The sequence below is a fragment of the Protopterus annectens genome, chromosome 13.part0, assembly GCF_019279795.1.
Source record: "Protopterus annectens isolate FY-2018-M chromosome 13.part0, PAN1.0, whole genome shotgun sequence".
NCBI classification, from domain to species: Eukaryota; Metazoa; Chordata; order Ceratodontiformes; family Protopteridae; genus Protopterus; species Protopterus annectens.
In genome coordinates, this window is record NC_056747.1 from 217,129,721 (window position 1) to 217,142,035 (window position 12,315).

Genomic DNA, 12,315 nt, shown 5'->3' on the forward strand with positions numbered 1-12,315 from the left:
ACACACACACACATATATATATATATATATATATATATATACACACACACACACACACACACACACACACACACACACACACACATATTTAACAATTAATCTAAATATTTTTTTCTAAAACATAATGATTGACTACACATTTGTCTGAAATTATTTGTGTAAAAATAATTTAATTGACAGATGGGCAGTACTGACAGATGCAATCAGGGTATACACTGTATAGAACATAGTGTCTGCCAATGGAATGCTTAAACTGTGCAACTTAGAGGCACCTCTGCTCAGCACATAATGCAGGTCACTGTTTTTTTCATTGTAAATTGTGCTGGTGCAATGTCTAACTTCGCACCAGCATTGATTCCCTGCTTTTGAGAAATTTCTCCATCTTAGAATTGGTGCAAACATGAAGTTGGTATATATAATTTTGTAGGATGTGTTGGGGGCCTTGACCCCCACACTGGAGGCTGCAGAAGGTTGTCCCTGCAAAAACACTTGAAGTCAACTTTTTCATGACCTCAAATGTTCAGTAACTCTCCTTGTAGATGAGTGTGTTGTCGATTGTTTTCATGCATATTGCATTTAGACCAAATATTTTCACAGAAATGTGTTGTCAACCACTTGTGTTTAGATAAACATGCTATGATGAATTATGTGTCACACAAATGTGTAGTCAGTCAACTTACATAGACCCACACACACACACACACACATATATATATATATATATATATATATATATATATATATATATATATATATATATATATACACATATGGGTCTACTTCAAAAGAATGAAAATATTCCCGAATCTCTAAACAGTGAAACAACTTTGCCAAAGCCACAGTTTAACGAACACTCAAAACACCAATAACAAACTTAGAGAAACTAACTACTCGGCCATCCATACAAAAAATACATACCAAAGCAAATCACACCACCCATTTGGGAGCTTTGCCCCCCACAACCCACAACTAAATATACCAACTCTGAGATTGAATCTACAGTGGGGAAAGGTTAAAGTTCACCATGGTGACCAAATGGTTCCTATCCCACAGCAACTTTCTGGTGTTTCGAGTGGTCATTAAACTGTGGTTTCAACAAAGTCATCTGAGTGTTTGGCGATGCAGGTAAGAAATTCAAAGATGTGAGCTGAGTCATCAAACCTATCTAACTGAATAAGGTGTTCATTTAAAAAAATACTGCAAAACATTATACAATTCAAACTAGAAATAAAGTTAAGGTTATTTGTGGCTGGGAAAATCTTCTCATACCTGTTATGTTCCTCTTTTCACTCTGACTATTATAATCAACTCCAAGACCATTATATCTTGTAAAAAATTGTAAGCCAAAGTAATTCAAAAAACTGTGCCCATTTTTATGAGAGAGAAATTCTCATCTTACTCTAAATTTCACTGAATATTTTTACGAAATGTTACAGTCAATTGCAACAAGACTGATTAAGTTAAAGACTCACTGATACAATAAAACATCTCACTAATACACTAAAGCTCCTTCAAAACTGCTACTTCCCAACAGCATGTAGATAACAGAATCCAAAAACAACAAAAACAAAGATTTGGTTAACCAAATCCAATTCAATGCCCAACAATAGATAATAATACATCAAACGTATAAACTTGTGCAAACAATCAATAAGATGACACAAAAGCCAACACAAGAAGATATTACAAACCTCCCTAATGTCTCTAGGTAGTTCTGGAAGAAAATTTCTGGCCTAACAGGCAGGAAATGCAAAGTGATAGACAAAGCAAAGCGAATGAGTTTTCACCACCTGATTTTCTCTCTGAATTTATCAAACTTCCCACTCCTCCCTCCAATTCACTAACCTTCATCATGCGCAAACCTCCTCTTTGCATTCCCTAGTTTTACTTCAAACATATTAAATCAAAACACAGACAATTCCTGTAGCAAATACAAACTGATAACCCCTCATTTCAAATGGCCTACAAACCTCATTGATTTGCCACTGTAGAGATTACCTCTCAATCCCTGTCTTGCACATTTTCAGACTCTGGCTTACACAAAATAGCATGATAATTGTCAGGAAAATAGCTGTAATAAACCCAATATTAAGCAAGCAAACCCACCAAAACATTTCAGTAAAGATCTAACTCAATCCTTCCCACTCTAGGCAAAATTCTAGAGAAAACGCTCAAATGACATAATACATACAGTCTCCTCTCTCACTAACAAAATGGCTTCTTGTCAGGCTAAAAGTACAGTGAAAGCCCTCTGGTATCTCAGTGATGAAATCTGTTTAAGCATGAATAAAGGCATGCTCATGGGTGCTGTGTTTGTTGACTTCACTGAAGCATTCAATCTTGTGAACCATAACATGCTACTACATCACCTTGTAGAAACTGGCATCAGCCAAGACTCCCTTCGATGGTTTCAAAATGACCTAAACAACCAACACTTTTCCATCAAAGTTCAATCCATTCTCTCACTCTCAACTAGAATTAAAAAAGGAGTTCCACAAGAATCTATATTTGCCCCAATTCTATTTTCTATCTACATAAACAAATTACATTTTGACCTACCTAATTTACCTCTGTTACTCTAAGCAGATGACTTGGTCCGATTCCATAGAACTCAATTCCTCATCTCGCTGTTTGTCTCTATCTCAGAAAATACCTCCACAGTCTTTCACTAATCAGCGGGATGAACAACAAAAATGTCTTAGTCAACTCCAGCAAGACAAAGCCATGACTTATGGAAGCAAACAAAAAGTCTACAAAACTCAAAAAAGCTACAAATCTTTGACAGTAACATCCCAACTGAGAATATTAACTCATTCAAATATTGCTTGACCCATCTACAAACTTTACATTCTGTCTTGACTATACCAGAAAAAAACTGATTCATTCCTTTTTTTAGGCAAACAGAATATCAAAAGGGAAAAATATTCTTCGCTTCCACCTGGAATTTAACCTGTCTGTAGTTGCTGCTGCATCAGAACAAAACCTGGCACATATCAATACATTTTTCTTACAAAATATGCAGATTTATAGCAGTCTCTCTCAGAAAAAGGACATCAATTCAAAACATTGGAAAGAGCCAAATGGACTTGTTAAACAAAGTCTTGGCCTACTCTTAGGTTCACATCTTGTTCAAACTTCTTTAGAAACAATTTCTTCTTTTAACATCCAAACTTATTCGACAGACAAAATCCTACAGCCTCAGAAGCCAAAGCTACACAGCATCCTCAGTTTAGTTCCCCAGAACAAAACACTTTTATACTGACCACTGCCTCTTCAGACTGGTACCTAAACTTTGGAAAGCTATCTTCTCCTACATCAAAGACACATTAACCTACTCAAAATTTCATACACAGCTAAAGACCCATCTCCATATTCTAACCAAATGTTCATGCTACCCTTCTTACCAAATAACCTGATGTCGATCCTTACTTCAGCTTTTCATTCTAACTGTATTCCACCCTCACCAGGCTTCCCTCCACTATCAAACTATCTCTGACACTCTTAACACGTCCCTTTATCTCCTCCCTTTTGTAATTCACACTCCTTACCTGGTATATGCTTCATAAATAATTGTTTAGTATTTCCACACTCCATCCCTGTGCTCTCTTTGTAAATATTTAGAAATGATTTGCATGTATACTCCTCCAAATATCAGTAACTTGTTCCTAACTTTGCTTTTTGTTGAACATTGCTGTATAATCTTATGCTTTTCATTGTGTTGTATATGTCACTTCTTTTCACTTCTCTACCTTAATGGTCTAAGACTGAAACTGTCTTTAAAAGAACATGGTGTGCGTATGATAATTCAAGTTTTTTTTCTGAATTTTTTAAAACATTTCAAACATTTATAGAGCTGGAACCTCTGAAGGTAATATTAAAATTAGATCAAAAAGACCAACCATCATAGTTTCATATACTGCAGCATTTCCAAAATATCTGGTATGAAACAAAAATTCATTTATTAGTTTTCTTTAGCATAACAAATACAAAATCTGTTAACATAAATATATCATGTTAATATAACACCATAGATGAAACAGTAGCTTTTTTATGAATAAAAGTAAGGTTTTCAATATTTTAAATGTGGCAGAAAATGGCATGATAATAAAAATGTTCATAATTAAAATTTAAGATGCAGTTAATAATAAAGGTTATCCTGACAGTACAACGATGCACACCACTGTGTTCAAACCTTCTGCAGATTCTGTCCAGTTCTGAGCAACAAAGATTATTTGGTTGCAGTGTTAAAAAGAAGATTTGGAGCTCCACAGGAAGACAGTGTAATACAGAAATGGTTGTTTACAGGGCCTAATGCTCATCCCATAATGCTGTCTATTTGGTCAAAACAATAAACAAATTCAAAGTCAGGATTGCCCAGCACTTATCTGATATTAGTCTCAAAATACAAAAGGAATTCCCTGGCAAAACACTGGATGAAATTTCCAAACCATATCTTGGATGCCCTGGAAATGGATCCATTGCAGGGGAACAAAAATGCACATCTGGAAAAACTTGCACACTGGCCTGGTAAATCAGACAATGCATACCAGACACTTGGGTGTAAACACAAGTGCTCTGTTAAGAGTGTGCTAGCTCTTAGAAAATTGTGCCACAAAGCATACTACAAATACTCTGAGATCCAGGAACAGTCCATAATGTATATGAACATCTTCTATGGACATTTTCCAAAGAGTCAATTCATGCATTTTGCAAAACAGGCAATTTGATATGTATGATCCACTTACATGACCTTGCTCATTATTTATTCTACTACTACATTTTGCGTTGTTACATTTGGTTTACTAATTTTCATTTGATTACTCAGAATAGACAGCAGAACTTCTATTATATGGTAGTATTTGTATTTGAAATGGTTTTCTTCTTTGATGAACTATTTTAAATGATTTACATGATGTAGATGTTAGTTCTGTACCATAAAAGCGGGCACAGTTTTTTTTTTAATTATTTTGACTTAGAATTTGATATAAGTAAGGCTGAATTTTACTCTGCACTGATATTTGGTGATACTGTATATACAAGCCCCACAGAAGTGGGCACTGCTGTCATACATAAGGAAGAGCTCAGTACTATAATATTTAACCTAAGGCTAATCCATCATTTCATATGAGCCCCTTAAAAGTGGGCATGTTCATTGTTAAGCACTAACCTGTAAATAATTGCTTGATACTTTGTTTTCCATAGTTTGGGGGTTTTATGAACCCCATAAAAGCAAGCATTTTAAAAAGCTCTAAGCAGGTATGAGGCTTGAGGAACTGAATGCTAATAAAAATATCTGGCATACCATTATGTTCAAGACCCATATTAAATATTAGATTAGGTATTACCAGGGAGCACCTATGAACTATTAAAATCTGATTTCTGAATCAAAAGGCACCCCCTGATTTTGTATATAGTTGTAAATAGGAAGCAGGATATGAAAATGGACCAGAAAAAGCTCACAGGGCAAAAGTTAATGTTTAATCCATTATATTGTAATAATGTGATAGGTTTACAGTTTTTATTTCTTCGTATTACATTTTAGCTTTTGTTAGATGTGAGGATTAACTACTGTACTAAGCTCCCAATATATTGGCTGCACAAAGGAGCTCAGATTACCTTCCCCTGTATTGAGGCACTTATTAGCCTAAAACTGGGCATGCAATTAAGACTAAGCCCTCCTCCTTCTGTTTGCTGAATCTTGGATTCCCATGCAAATTGGCATGTGAATAGGTAAGCAAATTAGGACTGAGCCATCCTCCTTCTGATTGTTGAAACTTAAGGTTCCCATGCATATCAGTGATTGTTATAACCCCACACGGATTGGCCAATAGGGAACAGAAAAACACACCCATTCAACATCTCATGATGTCCCAATCAAGGTAAGGGCAGCACCCCTTCTCGTAAGAACTATGGTTTATACATGAATTCAACTTCTGTGATTCTCACAATGCAAGACTGCATGTCCATTAGATTCAATGAAGTATTCTTGGATTCTTTACTTCTGGCTTTATCCCTCCTCTAAGAAGAAGGTGCTAACAGCTTTTAGTGCATATATCTACCACAGAGGAATTTGTTTTGGTAAACTAGTTGATCCTTTTGCCGAACGTTTTGGAACAGTGAGACCAAAACTGTGAAAGTGGGGAATGTATATTCAATGTTGCTGTACTCCAGAATATTCCTTATACTTTAAGGAGTGGAGATCTCAGATTTAGGATATAATATGTACCAGAGATGTGAGACATACCTCTCAAATGTCTCTTATTTTACCTCATTTTTTCATTATTTACTATAAAATTTTTATGGTAAATTACTGAGGATTGCAGTTAGTAACACCAGACATTAGCATGTCGTACTTCTTATAATTCAGAACATGTATGATGGTGAAAAACCTGTAGTTCTATTAACTTTTTAAGGGAATTATTGCAAAAATAAATTGTTCCTAATTTGGGGCGCTTGACCCACAATAATTTTTGGCCTTGTCCAAAATTGTTGAGCAAAAAAAAAAAGTTGATAAGTATGTTGCGTCTAGAAGCCTGAAATGCTTTAATGGCATTACAATAAGTTTTACAATTTGTTAAATTTCTTTTGCAGTTTTTGCCCTGCAGTTACTGGGCTTGCAATTAAAGAGTCCTGAACGTCTTTGAAAGACAGTGAGAGAGAGAGAGAGAGTTTTGTCTCAAGGTACATAATAAAAATAATATGATTTCTGTCTTGCTTTTAACTCCTGGAAATTGTTATATGTAGTGCTGTCACTGAGTCAGGGTCACCTGTTTATTTTTCATTTCATTGGTAAATGGGTAGAACTAGACTCCTAAAATTTGCAGTTGGAATGTGAATGAATCAATTCCATCTCATTCGTTGTTCACTATTTAACACCCAGTCTATATTATCTGTCTTCAGAATGCTCACGCATATTCATATCACAAAAGGGAAATAGCATTCACCAACTTCTGTTCACCTGAACAAATTAATTGTGACACTGCATAGCTGAAATTTAGAGCCACAATAAAATCTTTTTTTTTTCATGGCAACAAACTTCCCCTCACTCTTCACTCAAATGAATGGATGTACACACACCATCCCTTATACTTTTACTTGTATAGACTAACACAAGAGGTTATTGTATCACATTCATTAGTAAAATACCCCAACACATAAAAGACATCGTTATCTGTATAAAAGCTAACTTCTGCACAGTCACCAAACCTGTCAGAGAGCATTATCTCTGTGAAGTCATCTGCCACATGTGCAGACCCTATTATGGTAATTTGGTAAGTATGAGAGATATCAGTTTTGGATTCATTTAATCTATTTCCTTCTCATCATGTGTAAACCCTCTGTTACAGCCTTTAGTGATGTGCAATCCTGTTTATGGACTTACTCTTAACTTTCATACTGAAAGTTGTGTTGTTTAAGAGGTAATGTCTTTTGAAATGTATTGATACGTTTTGTGACTCATTCAATCTCATTCTAAGTATAGCTAATGCTACTTTAGGAAGCTCTCAGGCCTCTCCCTGGCTTTGTAGTTTGTAGTTACCCTGACTGAAGCTTTTTATTAAGTTGATTCATGTTCGTTGGACTTATCTGGCTAATTGAGCACCATAGTATGGCAATGACAGTTGTTTTTACCACTCATTAAGAGTAACAACAAATATGATGCATGTATAACTAACCTGAGAGCACTGCTTTATATACATATATAAATTTATGGGATAGTATTCTCTTGTCCTCATGACTGAAAATGCTATCGACAGTTCTACCAGTAATATAGCCAGAGAAAATGTTTTATGCTTCATAAGAACAGTGTGCAGTTGTCATTGCTATGCTCAGAATCACATTCCTGTATATAATCTGTATTGTTTCAGCATAAACATTAACTCTCCTTTAACCCTTTAGTAGCCTTTTCTTTATTAACCTTCTTGTACGTACTAGTATCTCAGTTATTATTACAAGCCACAGGAGGTCTTTACTTTAGTTTTTAACTTATACATTTGGTAAAAATGTCATATTTGTCACCGCACATGTCCTTATTTCTAGGTTGTAATTCCTACAACTGCCGAACAACCCCAAGCATTGCTCTTATCATCATAACTACTTTTGGAAGTTCGTACCATGGATACTTCTGCTCTGCTAGCCCCTGCAAATAATTGAATGTATATTTCAGAAATATTACCTTATTTCTATGCTGTTAGCCATTAAATGCCACCCTCTCACATCACTGAGGCTTGCTCTTTCCACCCTATTGGCCTTTACCCTGCTTTTCATTTTATATCTGTCTGCTAATTGTATACATCCCATTTATCTGCAATTTTTGGAGTTTCTTTAGCCTGGCCTGTCTTCACATCTGCACTACCTATTTTTCCTTGTGTTTCTGTGTCTCACTGACTGAATTTAATTGTGGCAAAATTGTAGTTCATTTTCAGTAAACTTTCCACATAATACATGGTTTTGTTTTAAGTTCATGATCAGATTACCTTTTCCCCCCTGCTCTTTTCCCCTATAATCTATAATTTCTCATTTTTCCCTACGAACTAAAGTTTTTTGGATAAGCTGCCTTGTACTTACTAATTGCTTTTCTTAGAGCAGCTCTTTGCGATCCAGGTCTGGCTCACTCTGCTCACCTACACTACCCCCAGTTCCCACCCACCCGTCTTTCATTACATTTATACTAACAATAACCATGCCCCCAACAACACATCATCCAATCATACCAACTATTCCACTTAACAGCAATTTACATCCCTACCCTTAACTGTAACCTCTGCATTACTATAACATATCTCTCTCAATCTACACATGTCTCCTAACCTTTTCAACTCCTACTACCTTCTCTTTTCTCTGTTCCTTATTCAAATAAACACATACTGCACAATATTTTGCCTCTTCTGCCTCACACTTAGTATCTCAATCCTTACATACTGGACAACACTTTCATACCTTAAAATTAGTATAACCAGAAAATCTAGCTTATCCTATCCAAGCTTAGCAATACACGTAAAAAGCTATTCTAACATATCAGCTGGCCTCTTTCAGTCTCACTTCCTTTTATTCTTTAAATATAAAATATTACAACCCTGCTACAACTTGAAAAAATTTCACCCATTAATAACAACTTCAAAAAGAAATCCAGTCAGAACTATCCATAAAATCTCCCACTTCTCACTTCGATCCCTATGCGGCGATATCCATCCAAACCTTGGACCAGCTTCATCCCCCCTTTCTCATAATAGGCCACCTTCTAATTCCCTTCTTCTAATCACACTACATCTTCAGAACATCTGTAATAAACTAACAGAATTCCAGGTGTGGCTAACACAACATACTCTTGACATACTTGCAATTACAGAGACCTGGCTAAAGTCACATATACAAGACACTAAACTTCTCCCTCCAGACTACAACATACTATGATCTGACTGACTTCACAAGAAAACAGGAGGGGTAGCCCTAGTCTATCCTAACACCTATACAATAGTATGCTATTATAAGCCTATTCCAAAATTTGACAACACTGAACTCATTATTATACTCTTAAAACTCAATAATATTAGACAACTTTGTATTATAGTTCTGTACATTCCCCCTGGTCACAATATTCCCATACTAGAGAACATTCTGTCCTGGGTATCTCAAAATATATCCAGTGAAACAATAATCCTGGGTGATGTCAATATTAATTGGCAAAGTCTAAGCTCACACTTCCCTGACAACAAACTTAATATCTTCGGGTTCACCCAAATCATTACAACACCAAATGGAACTCCCAAAAGCAACATCCAAGGATTAAGTTTAGACTGGATTTTAGCCACAGACCCACAAAGAAACTTCTACTTGATAGAGACAAAGCCTGGAAAGAATGGCACAAAAACAGAAAAGCTAAACCTACAAAACTACAGACACCTATGTAATCAAAGAAACTCATAGCATTTGATAGGAAACAATGCTTTATACAGCAATTTACCAGCCACAAAAAATATTTTTTTTGGATTACCATCTCACCACTCCTTATCCCAGAGTTCACAGTCCTACACCATATACAGACAAATCCCCATATCACATTGCTGAATTATTCATTAACCACTTCACAAAAAGTATAGCTAGCTTGGTCAAGGATCCTAACAAGTCCTCTAGTCACATTTCCTTACCATCCAAAGACATCTCATTCCTTCCCTCTCTACTCAAAGCATCTCAATTACAGAGTCTAGACCTCCCACTAGCTATATACAAAACATACTATACAAGACAAAACCATTCTTTCTTGCTGCAGACAACCTCCCACTGAATATCTGAAATTTGCTACCAATGCCATTGCCTAGCCTGTTAGTATTCTCTTTAATAGATACATCACAGAATCCCATATCCCCTCCCTTTGCAAAAAAATCAATCATAGCCCCCTTACACAAAGGTAGAAGTTCAACTGAACTATCCAACTTCTGCCCCATTGCTATCCTATCTGTACTCTGCAAACACCTTGAAAAATGTTTATATAAGGAACTTCTTGACCACCTTATCCATAATAATCTACTAACACTCACTGCTCATAGTACAACTGCACTAATAGCCTTTACAGATAAAATTAACAAAGCAAGAGACTCCTGACAGCTAACAGCTCTATTTTTAGATTTATCAAAAGCTTTTGATACCGTTTCATACCCCAAGCTCCTAAAACTCTCTTCTCTTGGCCTGTCCAGTTCATCTCTACAGTGGTTCTCTAACTATCTGGCTGACAGACAACAATATGTAAAATAGCAAGGATGTCTCTGTTAATATCTCACCAATAAAATAGGTGTCTCACAGGGATCCATCCTAGGTCCCCTACTCTTTAATGTCTTCATAAATAATCTCCACACTGCCTCTGCACAAAGCTCCCTAATCAAATATGCTGATGACGCAATGCTCATCTGCTCCTCAAATGACATCTTAGGCAAATAACACAAACTTCTTTTACTTCCATCAAGTCCTGGCTAAATAACATGCAACTATTACTAAGTCCCAATAAAACCAAACTCTTCCTCATCTTCACACCTAGGAGCATCTTAGCTGACTTTAAAATATTATCACTAAACACTGAAATTGAAGTGGTCCCATACACAGAACTACTAGGAATTACTATAGATAACAAACGTACCTTTGATCTCCACATACACAATACAATAAAAAACAAAAAACTAGGGATGCTTTATCAACATAAATACTTTATGGATAAGTCCACTAATACTGCATTATCCACAACCTGTCTATTACCCTCCTTACTATATGGTACCACTTGTCCTAACCAACCTTCAGAATATAATAAAAAGTTTGAATCCTGCTACAATAAAACTGCTAAATTTGCCACAGATGTCCCTTAATACAAACACAATGATTCTATAATTATTCCCTTAACTGGCTACAACTTCCACAATATCCAAACTAGCTCCAACTTACAACTGCCTACAAGATTATTTACAAGCCTGAAGCTTGCCCTGCCTTAAACTCAATTCTCCAAATCTACACGCCCTCTCAATCTTTCTGCTCCAAAGACAAACTTTTAATCTTATACAAACCAAATAAAACTGTCAGACAATCCATACACTCCTACACATTGACCACATTATGGAAGTCTCTTCCCTTACATATCAACTCTACCTATAATCTCAAAAATTATAAATTTAAATTGACATACTTCCTTTACAGATCCCTTGGCTGTTGCTGTCTTGCTTTACCCTAGCTCTGCTACTTCACTGCCTACTTCCCTCTCAGCTGCTCCATTTCCTTCTTGTTTTTACCATCTTCCTGTCTAACTCTATTTTTAACTTCTCTCCACTTTATCATGCTATACCTCCCCTAACTTCCAGTGTGTCCTCTTCATCTGCTAATCCCACTAATAAGTAAATTATCTTAACACCCTTATTAATATTCAATTTCTAATCCAAAGGCTCTCTCTTAGTGCCCTTCTCACTTATCTCTATAACTTCTTTAATACCAAGTCCCCTACTAAATTTCCTATGTACTATACTGAATCAAGCTTCCTATGTAAAATATATGTTTTTGTAAACATAAATGTTTAATTTTTTTAAAATATATTATGCATGTTTATCTTTTTCTCGAACATACTTGTATTTCTTCTTTGTAAATGTTTGCATATGCCTTGATGTTTTTGTAATTTGATTACCCTTTTGTTACAGTTATGTGATTGATTATGTAATTAGCTTTATTTTTCTCTCTCACTCTTTGTATTGCTTTTATCCCCAGGCATCTGCTGAAAATGGGTCTTATCATCTACACACACACACACACACACACACACACACACACACACACACACACACACAC

At 35.8% G+C, this 12,315-nt stretch overlaps 1 protein-coding gene across 1 annotated transcript in view; it reads right to left on the reverse strand.

Annotated features, from left to right (window-relative positions):
* Positions 1–12,315, reverse strand: part of LOC122787169 (guanine nucleotide-binding protein subunit alpha-11-like) — a 191,162-nt gene that overhangs the window by 32,987 nt on the left and 145,860 nt on the right. The window lies entirely within an intron of this gene.